This window comes from Mixophyes fleayi, chromosome 6 (genome assembly GCF_038048845.1).
Source record: "Mixophyes fleayi isolate aMixFle1 chromosome 6, aMixFle1.hap1, whole genome shotgun sequence".
NCBI lineage: Eukaryota > Metazoa > Chordata > Amphibia > Anura > Limnodynastidae > Mixophyes > Mixophyes fleayi.
This window is the reverse complement of record NC_134407.1, coordinates 91,867,790-91,883,156: the sequence shown is the minus strand read 5'-3', so window position 1 is coordinate 91,883,156 and position 15,367 is coordinate 91,867,790. Positions and strand designations below refer to the sequence as shown.

The window sequence follows — 15,367 nt, the reverse complement described above, 5'->3', positions numbered from 1 at the left end:
TACCTACCTGGCTGTGACCTGACTATTCTTTGGCTTATCCCTGGCACTACGCAACTGGACTATCTTCTGTGTACCGACTCGGCTGTGTTACCAACTATTCTCTGGATCTCCCTCTGGCACCGCATACCTGATACCTTCTGTGTACCGACTCGGCTGTGTTACCAACTATTCTCTGGATCTCCCTCTGGCACCGTATACCTGATACCTTCTGTGTACCGACCCGGCTGTGTTACCAACTATTCTCTGGATCCTGCCACGCACCCATTGCCTCCGTGCATCTACCGGTTACTGTTCCAGACCTACAACGGCTGGAATTAACGGTTAGTGCCTGTACTTGCACCGCATTGTCTATTTTCTTGTCTGCCTGCCATCACTTAGAACTTTCTCCCTTACGTCAGTAGGCTAATCTGGGGGCCGCGACCTGCGGTTCTTCGGCAGCTAAGCCCACACTACCTTGCGGTGGTTCTTGGTGAAGACCGGAAGGCCGTTAGACTCCGCGCCCTAGGTAAGCCTGTGCTAAGACTGACTAAGGCATCAAAATCGTAACACCCAGCTCCTCTGCCCTCTGTCCCAGCTCCTCTGCCCTCTATCACAGCTCCTCTGCCATGCTGTCCCCCTCCTGTCACGCTGTCCCTCTCCTGTGTCCCCCTCCTCTCACTCTCCTCTGCCCCCCTCCTGTCACGCTGTGTCCCCCTCTGCCCTCTGTCACGCTGTCCCAGCTCCTCTGCCCCCCTCCTCTGCCCTCTGTCCCAGCTCCTCTGCCACGCTTTCCCCCTCCTGTCACGCTGTCCCCCTCCTGTCACTCTCCTCTGTCCCCCTCCTGTCATGCTGTCCCTCTCCTCTGTCCCCCTCCTGTCATGCTGTCCCCCTCCTCTGCCCTCTGTCACGCTGTCCCAGCTCCTATGCCCTCTGTCACAGCTCCTCTGCCACGCTGTCCCCCTCCTGTCAGGCTGTCCCTCTCCTCTGTCCCCCTCCTGTCACGCTATCACTCTCCTCTGTCCCCCTCCTGTCACGCTGTCACTCTCCTCTGTCCCCTCCTGTCACGCTGTCACTCTGCTCTGTCCCCTCTTGTCACTCTCCTCTGTCCCCTCCTGTCACGCTGTCACTCTCCTCTGTCCCCTCCTGTCACGCTCCTCTGCACTCTCTCACTTTGCCCCCTCTGCCGCGCGCCAGCCATAAAAAAAATAAACAGAAACACTTACCAATCCGCGCGGCGCCGGGACCCAGCATCCTCCTCTCTCACGCAGCAGCTGTCACTGATATGACAGCTGCATGAGAGAGGAGGATGCTGGGTCCCGGCGCCGCATGGATTGGTAAGTGTTTCTGTTTGTTTTTTTTATGGCTGGCCCGCGGCACCCCTGAGACAGCGCCGCGGCACCCCGGCACCCCTGGGAGCCGCGGCGCACAGTTTGGGAACTGCTGCACTAGGGTCAATTTTGTTAGCAGCCAATTAACCTACCAGTATGTTTTTGGAGTGTGGCAGGAAACCGGAGCACCCGGAGGAAACCCACGCAAACACAGGGAGAACATACAAACTCCACAAAAATGTCACGCCCGACGTTCAGTGAAGAGGGGCGCAGAGAGGAGTCGCAAGAAGAAAGAAGACAGAAGAAGAGAAGAAAAGAGAAGAAAGAAGTCGATAGAAAAGGTAAGTGAAGGAACGGAAGCAAGGGGGGAGCAAAGACAGCATAGGCAGCATAGCAGAGTGTGAAGGGGGAGCAAAGCAGCATGGCAGAGTGTGAAGTGGGGCCAAAGCATTATGGCAGAGTGTGAAGGGGGAGCAAAGACAGCATGGCAGAACATATCGGTAGTAGAACTTACCCGCTGCAGACTACTCTCGCTACCTCCTTTACCTGCCTGCTCCTGGACAAGTCTCCTCTATACATCAGCGGTACAACTTGCCTATTGCAGACCACTCACGTTGCTCCGTTACATTCCTGCACCTGGACAAGTCTTCTCTACACATCAGTGGTAAAACTTGCCAATTGCAGACCACTCACGCTATTCTGTTACACACCTGCGCTGTACAAGTCTTCTCTACATATCCGTGGTGAAACTTACCAGCTGTAGACCATTCATGTTTCCTTGTGATATAGCTACTACTCTGTATGGTACCTATTAGCTGGACTAAAGTCTACAAGTACCTCTGTATTGTAGCTGCAAGTCGCTGACTCTTCTACTATATTGTTGATTGGTCTTTGCCTATCGTTATCCAGTTATCAAGTACTGGCCTGCTATATGCTACCTGCGTGCTAAGGCACTTGGACTCTTTCCTCATTTTATCCTGTTTACTAAACTGCTGTACCATCACAGTTCCACGGTGCCAAGACTCAGCATTTATACTATTGACATTCCTTTCCTCTATTCTACTGTATGGTTCCACTGATTCACCACACTACCCAGAGGTCCGCACTTCTGGTAAGTGTAGCTACACCTGGTGAATTCTGGGTAAAACTCCTAGTGCCCGTGACAGGGTGTTTTGCATATCCCTTGCCTCTACTATAGAGGATGGTGGAGGCAGAACAAAAAATAATATTCTTAGGAGAAGTTCACGGCTTACAAGCATCAATAATAACACAGGAGAAAGTAGTAGTGCTGAAACATATTATATTGAATGTTGGTACAACAGGAATGGAAGGAATTAGATATATATATTGGCAAAGATGAATACACAGCAATTTGTTTTAATGCAGACATTAATCACATATGCTACTTCATAGTCGGTAACCCTTGGCAACAGCATGAGATGAGATGATATACAGTTCAATGCAGTGATGATAAACAAGAACACTAGGATCAGATAGAGAACCACACAGCAGATGAATGTGAATCACTGGTACAGCTTACAGTCCAAACAGAGTAGTATATAAACCTTAGCTGATCCGAGAGTAGAGATGACTCAGCATAGCAGGTGGTACTGGAAACACTGTGATTCTTATTAAGTAGAACAGCAAGCGTTAAACATCACCCAAGGACTTGGATAAACACAGACACGTGCAGTAGAATGTCTCCTAGAAGTAGCAGAGACGTGAGTAGTATCTGAACCATGCATGGAACTACAGGTAGCAGGATTCGTTGTAACTGCAATGGTAAGTTCGCTGTAGTATGAAGCAAATGAACAGAGACACATAACTTGAGCCCAAGTACTAGCCACCGGCACAACAAGTAGTTCACAATAACAGTCCAGTAAAAAGGTAACAGCAGAGTAAGGATAACCCGTGTCAGGCGTGGAACTACAGGTGACAGGTAACTTGATAGTAGCTCTTACAGCGAGAAGCAGCGATCTTAGCCAGCCAGACGTAAAGGTGAACCAATAGATAAGGCACAGGTTTAGCAACAACTCACGATACTCGTTCAGCGTGCAGATGAATAGTGGAGAGGAGTTCCAGCTTGCAGGTGAACAGCAGTGAGGAGTTGCAGCTTGCAGGTGAGCAGCAGTGAGGAGTTTGCAGCTTGCAGGTGAGCAGCAGTGAGGAGTTTGCAGCTTGCAGGTGAGCAGCAGTGAGGAGTTTGCAGCTTGCAGGTGAGCAGCAGTGAGGAGTTTGCAGCTTGCAGGTGAGCAGCAGTGAGGAGCTTGCAGGTGAACAGCAGTGAGGAGTTTGCAGCTTGCAGGTGAACAGCATTGAGGAGTTTGCAGCTTGCAGGTGAACAGCAATAAGGAGTTCAGTCCAGCGAGCAGGTAACGGACACACGGAAGGAGCGGTATACAGCCAGATCCAAATGCAACCAGAGTAACACGAAGAACAGGCAATGAGCCCATAACCTTGGGAGGTTAATATAGTGCTCCAGGACCAATGAGGTTCAGAAGGAGGTCCAGATCACAGTAGCCAGGAATACCTGTGAAAGTAGAAGCAAGCAGAATCATGGTTCTTAAAGGGAAAGTCACAGCACCGGCAACTATGGGACCGGTGTGTGACACATACATTATAATAGAACTTTACATTTATCACGCCACCACTCAGCCACATCATGAGACCCCCCCAGCAGCATCACATCTCCCCCCAGACACATTACAACACCCCCATAGCCAAACATTACCACCACAGCCACATTACGCCACCCCTACAGCCACATTACAACCCCCTCATACATATCATGACCCCCTACAGACACATCATGACCCCCTCCTTCCCCATACTTACCTAACCTGTGCTGCTACTCCCTCCTCCTTCTTGCGCTGCAGGCTGCTGGGACAGTGTAAAAAAAAGTAATTTAAAAATAAAAAAGTAATTGAAAAAAAAATGAATTACCTGGCTGCGGGGCCTGTGCACCAATAATTTGTGATGGCAGACCCCCCCTCTCGCCGCCCCTGTATGCAAGTCCAAAGTTTCTGTTCGATCTTTCAGTCTAACCAGCAAGATGTGTTTCAAAGTGTCAGTGTGATCAGTCTCTCTCATTACCTGGGGAAAGAGGCTGGATAGCTCTACATAGAGAGGAAAAGCAGCTACTGTTTTGGGAGTGACCTGAACTTATCATCATCATCATCATTTATTTATATAGCGCCACTAATTCCGCAGCGCTGTACAGAGAACTCATTCACATCAGTCCCTGCCCCATTGGAGCTTACAGTCTAAATTCCTTAATATAGACACACACTCACACACAGACACAGACAGACAGACAGACAGGGGGAGGGAGACAGGGAGAGACTAGGGTCAATTTTGATAGCAGCCAATTAACCTACCAGTATGTTTTTGGAGTGTGGGAGGAAACCGGAGCACCCGGAGAAAACCCACACAAACACAGGGAGAACATACAAACTCCACACAGATAAGGCCATGGTCGGGAATCGAACTCATGACCCCAGTGCTGTGAGGCAGAAGTGCTAACCACTAGGCCACTGTGCTGTCCAACTTACTATTTTTTTGTTTGTTTGTTTGTTTTCTGGACATTTAGTCCCCCCACAATTACAGAGGGAACTTATATTTAGTTGGTGCCGGAGAGGAAAGATTTATTTTCAGTCTTGTTTGATTTGAATAAAACTAGCTGCAGCTACATGCATCAAAACCTTGTACTGTTGTGACTTATCTGGCTGCTGTGTGGAAAGTACAACAATCTTATGACAATTGGTTAGTAATATAAGTGGGAAACACTATGCTGCTTGCTTTCTGGATGAATTCGCACAGACACAACAACGCATCCAGTTCATGTCCCCTACAGGGGCCAACCTAGATTTTATTTTTATGGCTATTTAGTGCTCCGCCCCCCCTTTTTCACTAATACCAATAGTAGGTAGCGGCAGTGCACTATATAAATGTTCCCGTCGGCAGAGACAGGCAGAGGATGCTGTTTGGCAGCGCTAATTGTGTTTAAAACAGAATCAGAGCAGTTTAACAAGATTCTCTGTCTGCCTTTCAGCCAACCGGACCATGTAAATAGTATGCGGCCGCAGGCAGCTTTGCCCCAATGGCCCCTTCCCCCCCCTCTTCTGGATCCGCCACTGATTCACTACAAGTATACCACATGTGAACCATCTATCAAATGCATCGTGTTTATATCATACTTGCCCAATTTTTCTGTTTCCCTTTTAGGGGATCCCAGAGGGGAGGTGAAGTGCGACTGAGGAGGGGGATAGTACGCCTCAAATCCCATCATTTTGGCCCTGTGACATTATTATGCAATGGAGGTCCCTATACTGCCCACTTCACTAGGAAGTGGGCAGGTTGGGGGAGAATGAGAGAACTACCCGGAATTCGCTAATTTCATGGAAATTCTGGGAGAGTTGGCAAGTATGGTTCATATACATTTTCAGTTGGTTGACACTACCATTTTTTATGCAAATGCAACACCAGTGGGTAATGGCCCCTAATGCTTATGTTAAAATTGTGTGTTTGATATTATTTAATGAAACTACTATCAGCAGCATATATAAAACCATAACAATAGGGAACTCATTTTGGACCAAGAAAACAGTTGAGGCACAGCACTTTTTATTTTAAAGAACTGTCACATGTTAGATGTTCACTTTTTAGTTACATATGTACACCTATTAATGTACCTCTCCTATAAAATGTGCAAATATGTATATTTAGCAAATATGTAGCAAAAGACGTCCCACTGAAATTAGTTGCCTGTGGCAAATCTAGTACCCACCTATAATTTGGTGTAAACAAGTCTGGTTTTACATGGTAAGAAAAAAGCTCTGCATAATCGCAATAAAACAGGATGCATCCAAACATACAGTGTCTATCTTGTAGTGCTGTGTTTCAATGGTAATTGCATGTTTTCTACATAGCATGCAGACACATATAAAATGAAGTGATTGACGGCAATCATGAATCTAATTACCTAATTACTAATTACTTGCTTATCATATCAGAGACATAATTGAAATAAGTGCTGTGCAGCAGGGCCCAATACAATTTGAGCTGTTTTAGGTCACTTAAAATTGCATCCACAGTGTATTGCCTACCCCTATACCCCTCCCCTTGATCCTCCCCCTTTTTTTCCCTTGTAATTTACAATGTATGTTTTTCTGTTTTATTTGTTCTATGTAACCAAAAGGAAAAAACTTTAATAAAATCATTATTGATAAAAAAAAAAAATTGCATCCACAAATGAATGGCCTGGGAGCTTCTGCTCCCTTAACCTGTGCAGCCACACAGTTACTGTATATCATAGTGGACACCAAACCCAGGAGATGAACATTCACCAATTGAGAGTGTCAGGAACTCCCCAGACAATATATCGGCGAATGGCTGGAACTATCCAGTGCTGTGAGCTGTCTACAGAGTATGACGGTGTCCCGGGACAGCAAAGTTTAAGCACGCTGAGAGACTGCATGGGAATAGAGAATTAAATTTTCCATAGATCTTGGTTGTAAATATAGATATTGGGGAAGGGGGGGTCAAGCCACCAGAGATCTGGGGTCTATATCAGTGGTTGAAGTGGAAAGTTAGAAGTAGCGGAATTAAAAATGTAATCGGAATGTAAGTTAATGGAATGAAATAGTTTTACAATGAATGCAGTAGGAGAAGTAGCAGAATGGCACCACCGTATACACCCTCAGTTCCCCGACTTGTCTGTATAGTAAAGCCACCAGAGATCTGGGGTCTGTATATTAAAGCTACCAGAATCTGGGGTTTGTATAGTACAGCCACCAGATAACTAAGGTGTGTATAATGAAGCCAACAGATATCTAAGGTTTGTAAAGTACAGCCATCATCATCATCATCATCATTGTAGTGAACAGAGAGGAATTACAGTTATAGGGAATTAACCCACAACATAATTGTGGGGAATATGGCCTAATCATCACTGCAGTGTAAATATGGTTTATCAAATGAATCCATTGATAAATTGAGCTACTATGGTGTAAAAAGTGAAGTCAGAGGGTTTGGTGTGTGTTTACCTGATGCTTCTGCCCACCTCTATGTTAAAAGATAACAGCACCACTCTCAGGGAAAGCTGAGCAGCTTTAAAGGCACCTGGAGTGAGCTACATCCAGACATAGGAGAGTTTTTGACACCGAGAGTGACTCTAAGGCACCGTTCACAGCTTGTAGCCTTACACAAGGATGATGGCTTGCTGAATTTTAAAAGAACAAATATAATTCAGTTTCCAAAATGCAACTTACAATTAATAAAAGAGTGATCAACCACATATACCTCAACTTCATGATGAAGGGCAGACCATATGTCAAATTAAGTATTCTGTCACACAGAGAAGTTAAGGAAATGAGTATAAGCTCAACTAATATGCTGGCCATAGGCCTTTTTGGTATTTAAATGTGTTGAAGATTATGACCGGTTTATTGACGAGGAGTTATGTCTCTGGGATATATCTGAGAAAAGTTAAGACAAGTCAAAACTTATTACATTATACATGTTTATTATTCTCTTTTAGTATGTGATGAGAACATGTATATCTCACTATTTGCACCTTCTTGTACTTTTTTTTTTGTTTGATTTATTACTGAATTGTGGAATTCATACGTACTTAGGCTAATAGTTAGTAGGGAGTGCTATTTTGGGATAATCTCTTTTTTATATATAAGCTATTGAACAAACCCTAGGTGACACCCAAGGGACAGTTCGGCCTCCACATTGGCATCCATACTGACCCTGTGAATGCTGTCCCATTTTATATTGTTTAAAAACCTGTGTTGTGAATGGACAAATTGTCAGTCTTTTGGTAAATCAATCATCATTGATAAGCTGTCCACCTTCAAGTTAATTTCCCTTGGCGCAGAATATACCACTGTCTGTAAGTTATAATGTGAATTTAATCCTTTTATTTTAAATCTGTTTTGTCATGTCAATTGTTCCTTAATTGTTTTTTTTATATATAACCTGTAAACATTGTACTTTTTGTATATTAAATCTAAAAATTAATAAGTGATGTCCTTATTGCTCTAAAGGAATTCACACCCTTTTATGAAGAATATTGCTTGACCATGATAACCCTTAAAATGCTGAAGTGTGAATTGTGAATACATTTGTATACCAAGTCTAGTGTGTGCCTGGATGTACATTTGTATCATAAAACCTTGAGGGGTTAAGTGTTAACCCTTCGATTGCAGGTATGTGCCTTGCTAACCTGTGAGTAACAAGGAGTGTTCATTGTGTACCAGTGGAAGACAGTATATTGTGGTCCTATTGCCCTTCATCAATAGGCGGTGGTAATACCAAAGTGGGTGTGGTTGTGTGAGCGCTATTTGGGGGCGATTCGGCAAATCTGTAACCTGTGTGATAGGTGAGAGGAAGATTGAGTGCTGAAATCGTGTGCAACCACATACAGTAAATACTTCCAAGTCACGGGTGCGCAAAGTGCGGTTAGTGACTGGTAACGGTAGTTAGGAGAGGTTTTCTGACAAAATAGAGGTGATATATTGTTTGACTGTGTTAATATATGATAAGATATTAAATCAGAGAGTCGCTAGAGGTGGCTATTCGTGACAATCATCATCATCTATTTATTTATATAGCGCCACCAATGCCGCAGAGCTGTACAGAAAATATTTGTCTTTCAGATATCTAAGGTTTGTATAGTATAGACACCAGGTATCTAAGGTTTGTATAATAAAGCCATTAGATATTTAAGGTTTGTATAGTACAGTGTCCAGGCATCTAAGGTTTGTATAGTACAGCCACCAGGTATCTAAGGTTTGTATAGTACAGCCACCAGGTATCTAAGGTTTGTATATTAAAGCCACCCAGAATTTCCATTAAATTACGGTATAGTAAAGCCACCAGATATAAAAGGTTTTCCTAGTAAAGCCACCCAGAATTTCCATTAAATTACAGTATAGTAAAACCACCAGATATCTAAGGATTGTATAGTACAGCCACCAGATAGCTGGAAACCTGTGTTGTAAAACAACCAGATATTTGGGGATCTACATTTTAGAGTGGCCTCCAGAGCAGGTTTGGCATTGAAAAGTTCTAGAATTTCATCTGCACTGTATATTAGTCATTAAGATGCTCTCTCTGTATTATATATGGGCTACCAGAATGCTCGTTGTAATGTGTATTGGTCACTACAAAACACACTATATACAAGACATTGGAATGCCCTCTGTATTGTATACGGATCAATAAAATAGTCTCTGCATTGAATACAGGTCAGCATCCTAGGGGATGTGTTGTATTTCATTATAGCTCTTTGACATATATATTTCTTTAGCTAAGTAAAACCATGTGTACACAGTTTTCATAAGCTTGCGAGCAGGGTTCTCTTACCTCTCTGTCTGTATGTATTACCCAGTATTGTCTTATTAATGTTTGTTCCCAATTGTAAAACGCTATGGAATTTGCTGGCGCTATATAAATAAATGTTGATGATCATGATAACACCCATTTTTTCATTGAGGCACATTGGTAGAAGAACCTGGGCCAGTTGCTTCTTTTTTTCCCCAGGCCAAAAGTTGCCAGATCTCCCCTAGTACCATATAACCAACCCCTCCATTACACTTTCTTATAGTGGAGTCTGTACTGGAGTGACCGATGTTCCGATTGCTCGGTCCATGGACTGCATACACACTAGCCTTGTTTAGGACGATAAAGGGAAGAGCGGACGTCCCTTTAGAGACTTTTTACAGCCATGTTGTCGTGAGCAATGACTATAATTTCGTACTCACTGTTGTGGATCGGTCGGAAGTTTATACACACTACACAGCGGAAACGAGATTGGACCGAAAATATTAAACGGTACGACCAACCAAATGAGGCGATAATCATCCATTTGGGCAGACTTTCGACCATTGTGTCACTGCACACACTAACCTGACTTTTGAACGAGCGGTCGTATGTCGGCTGTGTGAGCCGATTATTGGATGAAAACAGTGTAGTGTGTACCCAGCTTTAGAATTGAGATAGTAACCCTTACATGGTCCAAACATTAGCCCACATCCGAAATGTCAACCTAAATCAAGTTTTTTTAAAAAAATCAGATACTTTTTAGTCACACATAACAAAAAAGTGACCATACAAAAAACATTTAAACATACACCACAGTTAACTTAGAAGTGCTTCTCAGATACACCAGCTATTTCCATACATAGTTATACTTGAAACAAGTTAAATACAATCTTTGCATCGTTCAATATTTGAGCATTATTCTCATTCCAGTCATTAGGAACAGGACATTTATAGCCTATACCAGGGGTTGGCAACCTTTTTCTATCAGAGTGCCGGCTAAAATCTAGTGAAGCCCAGGTGTGCCAGTTGGGTGTGAATATATATATATATATATATATATATATATATATATATACATACACACACACACACACACACACACACACACACACACACACACACACGGCTGCCTAGAGAAATTCATGGCCCCAGTACAGCAACTTCATGTGTCCCCCTTTATAGTCAAGCACGGTAAAAGAAATGTTGTGCCGCCGCAGAGCGGCGGCGCAACATTTTTTTTACCATGCAAGTGGTCGTGCAATTGGGGGCGTGGCAGTGCATAATTGGGGGCGTGTCTAGCAGGTGAAAAGCACCAGGCCACCCTCTTACAGAAAAATGCATTACTCACACATGCCCCCTTTCTCAGCAGCTTTGCTCACATGTCTCCTCTGCCCACATGCTTTAATCACACTTGCCCCCCCTCTGCCCAGCACCTTTAGTCACAAATGCCCCCTCTCCAGCACACCTTCTTACCTTATTCTCCACTGCACAGCATGGGAAGATATCCAGCAGCCCACCGAGTACCACGTGATCACTGCAGTCACATGACCTGGCGTCTGAAGATACCTGAGCTGAGGGGATTTAGCTATTACCGATCCCCCCTAAATTCAATAAAAAAAATAACTTTTAAAATAAAAAATGTATTTTCAAAGATAGGTCTCCAGTGGGGACTCGGGCCACCAAGCAGGCCCGGGCAATTTGTAGCCGCCCCCTCCCCTCTCGGCTATATATTATATATATATATATATATATATATATATATATATCATTTTATGAGGCTAATATCATATTAACAGTAAGGGACCAGCAAAAAAACGTTATGCCGCACAGTAGTGCCCCAGTTCACATCATACCTCATAATTGTGTCCCCAATTCATCTTATGCCTCATAGTTGTGCCCGCAATTCATACTTTGCCACAGTTGCCCCCAGAAATACATAGTATGCCACAGTTGCCCCCAGAAATACATAGCATGCCACAGTTGACCCTACAAATACATAGCATGCCACAGTTGCCCCCACAAATACATAGTATGCCACAGTTGACCCCACAAATACATAGCATGCCACAGTTGCCCCTACAAATACATAGCATGCCACAGTTGCCCCCAGAAATATATAGCATGCCACAGTTGCCCCATAAATATATAGCATGCCACTGTTGCCCCATAAATATATAGCATGCCACAGTTGCCCCATAAATATATAGCATGCCACAGTTGCCCCATAAATAGATAGCATGCCACAGTTGCACCCATAAATATATAGTATGCCACAGTTGCCCCCACAAATACAAAGTATGCCAAGTATATGTGCCCCTCAATTTGCTGCCCTTACTTACCTTTGTAGACTCGTCTTTCTCCAGAAACCTGGGAGCTGCTTCAGCAAAGCAGCCGATGATGGCCGAAACCGCAGAAGCTCCGTTTCGGCCATCATCGGCTGCTTTCCTGAAGCAGCTTCAGCGTCGGCGTGCCAGACAAAAGTGGTCAGCGTGCCATGTCTGGCACGCGTGCCGGGGGTTGCTGACCCCTGGCCTATACCATTTAAGACATTATCTCTACCTAAATAGACAATTCACGGAGTGATCCGACAATCAGACATTGTATATTGACAACATATTAATGCATAGATTACACTCCAACGCCCCCATATTGTACATTTCTATAGTCCAGATATTTTCCGCATATTTTGTAGTTATTATTATGTATTTATTTTATTTGCTTAATTTATTTTGCACAGAACGAGCCTCCCCTCCCAGACACCCAACCCCTCCCATCGCATTTTGCAGTTCAGTCCAGAGACTCCAGATCGTTCGAACCGACTCGGTATTTAGATGTATACCACATAGACCAAATTTTGGGATATTTTGCTTTAGCATTTCTACTAGTATATACATATTTTTCATGCTGCATTGTATTATTAACCAGGGCTTGCCACTTATGAAAATCAGGTGGGTCAGGCGGCAACCATTTCCGGGAGATCACCACACCTAAATCAAGTTTTAACCCTAGATAACAAATTATAATCTTAGATCAAGCTCTAAAAGTATGAACCTGAAAAGATCTCTCATCTTGCTAATCATATTGTAAAAATGCAGCAAAACCTCACATAGGCTAATTAGTAACAGTGGAAATGTTTTTTCCTTTTAAGAATACTCGCTACAATCTTCTTTTGGATAAGTATAAATTTAGCTTCACATTTTGCACTAGGAATTGGTGGCCAACTAATATCTTAAAAAAAACAGCTCTGGTTCAAACACCCCCATCAAAGGAAACAAAACGTTTCTGCATGTTTGATCCATGTTTGAGCCCCTACAAACAAGAACAATGACACACAATAAGGAGCATACATAATAAAGTAGGAAAAAACAGACATTAGCTTGGTTGGTGAAAATGTTTTATTTTACATGTTTCTTAAGAAGTTATTTCTTATTTTATGTGAAACATACCAACCAGTTTTTTTTTTCAAGTTTACAGTTACAAATAGTGACACTTATGTGAAAGGTAACCTATCGGAAAAGAAAGGATGGTATTTAAAGAGGGATGTATTCCAGATTGCCAGTAAATTAAAAAAATATATAAAAAAGAACTCTCCTCTGTACAAAGTACAGTAAAGGAAGGTCACGTGGTCAGGGACGCCCTGTGGGTTCATGACAAGTTGCACCTATAACTCTTCCTGACACAACAATGTGTACTGCTTAAAATACGTTTTTTACTGTGTGTGTGGGTGGATGAAGGCTGTGAGGCCAATCCATTTTGGCTTTATTTAAACAGTCTTTGTACTCTGCACAGTAATGAGATCAATAAACTTGGCTAGGTGACCCTCACTATTATTCTTCTATATTGTGGTGTGGTATTTTGCACTATGATTGTAAATTATTATATGCTGGAGTTATCACAAGCTCATATTACTGAAACTTCTGATGAATTAAAGACAAATTCATGATCCAGCAAAGTTTTAATTGAAGAAATCTGGATTAGGATAAAAACAAAAACAACAGCAAAACACAAGCCAAAAAAAAAGAAAAAACAGATCACTTGAGAGAAGCGATCTTGAGCAGTGTGACTAATGTCAGACAACATTTTACAGCTAATTAAATAACCTTTATAATCTGTGCTTTTCCCTTCCTATAATAATCAATATATAACTGTACAACTGCCATGTTATAATTTATAAATGGATGAAAATAAGTGCAAGTAAAGTACTACACTCTGGTGTTTTGTAGCCCTGTAACATCAACATATAGATCATTTTAAACAGCTATAATTTATTCTTACAGATACTGAACAGAGACAAATCGCATAACTAAGAACTACAGAGTATTTTGGGTCTCTTGCTACTACGAATATGCATATAAAATGTGCTTAAAACAGTGATGGCCACCAGGAAGTCCTCCGAGCCTTCCCCTGTGGCCACCAGGGGGTAAATGTATCAAGCTGAGAGTTTTCCGACGGGTTTGAAAAGTGGAGATGTTGCCTACAGCAACCAATCAGATTCTAGCTGTCATTTTGTAGAATTTACTAAATAAATGATGGCTAGAATCTGAATGGTTTTTCAAACCCGCCGGAAAACTCTTAAGCTTGATACATTTACCCCCAGATCCTTCTGCTTTATTGTCAGATTTGTTTGTTACATCTTGTAACACTTGTTTAAAATGCTTCCTGATATGTTATTACATATTAAATGTATTATACTGTTTTAATATATTACTGAGATTAAGAATAATATAAAGCTCTTACGGAGGTGATAGGGCTGCACCATGCATCCACCTCAAAGTATATCAGGTAGCCCATCACTAACTTAAAGGGACACTGTATCATTTCCACTTTTTTGAACCACTGGTTATAATCCAATAAATGTGAGGCACAGTGAAGAAACACATAGTATAATTTTCCTATATGCATCCCAAACAAGTCTGAATTCTCAAAATAAAATGTTACCAAACATTATTATTTTAAGGGCATAGCAGAGTTTAACATGTCCTTCAAGTGCAATTTTAAGATGATAAACACATTTCTAACCAGTTTGTACCACAGTTCTGCTGCATATTCACCATTAACAGTTTTCAACAAAGGTAAAATTAAATTTAATTCAGAGGACACTGAGCGGCTACAGCATCTGGTGACTAGTCTTGTGTTTGGACACAAACACATAAGGCTCCATTGATGATGTCACAGCAGGATCAAAAATTACTTGCTATTTAAATCAGAACAATAGATCATCTGTGTGGTTCACTGTGCTATGCAAAGGGTGAACTGGAGAACATTCCTGACTTCTATCTGTGTGTTGGAAATCAAATAAATGTGCTGCCATTATTGCAGACCATGAACTGTTGTGGAACTACAAGTGCCAGCATCCCATGCCAAACAGAGGCTGCTATGCCACAGCGTACTTAAAAAGTAAAAATAATTAAAAAAAAGCTTCTAGTTACAGTAATACGATGTCTAGCAAAATAAGAGGAAATAATGGTTGTCTTAGTTTCTGTATTTTTTAGCATTTCGATTCAACAATTGCCCCGTTTACACCAAACCTAGATTATCAAATTAATAATTTATATTTTGAATATAGAAACAAAATGTATTTAGACTGTACATTTATGGCTGCAGATTAAACTAGCTATTGATAATTATAAGCGGACGGGAGCAACTCCAGTTTGGTAGCTAGAACTATAAAGCAACAGGGTGTCAGTCACTGACAATATGGCCACCGGCTCTTGTCTTTGGAGAGCTCT

The 15,367-nt window shown here is 42.4% G+C and overlaps 1 long non-coding RNA gene across 1 annotated transcript in view; it reads right to left on the bottom strand.

The window, feature by feature from the left end:
• The window catches only part of LOC142160338 (uncharacterized), a 480,167-nt gene that overhangs the window by 117,360 nt on the left and 347,440 nt on the right, over nt 1–15,367 (bottom strand). The gene's annotated exons all lie outside the window — the stretch shown is intronic.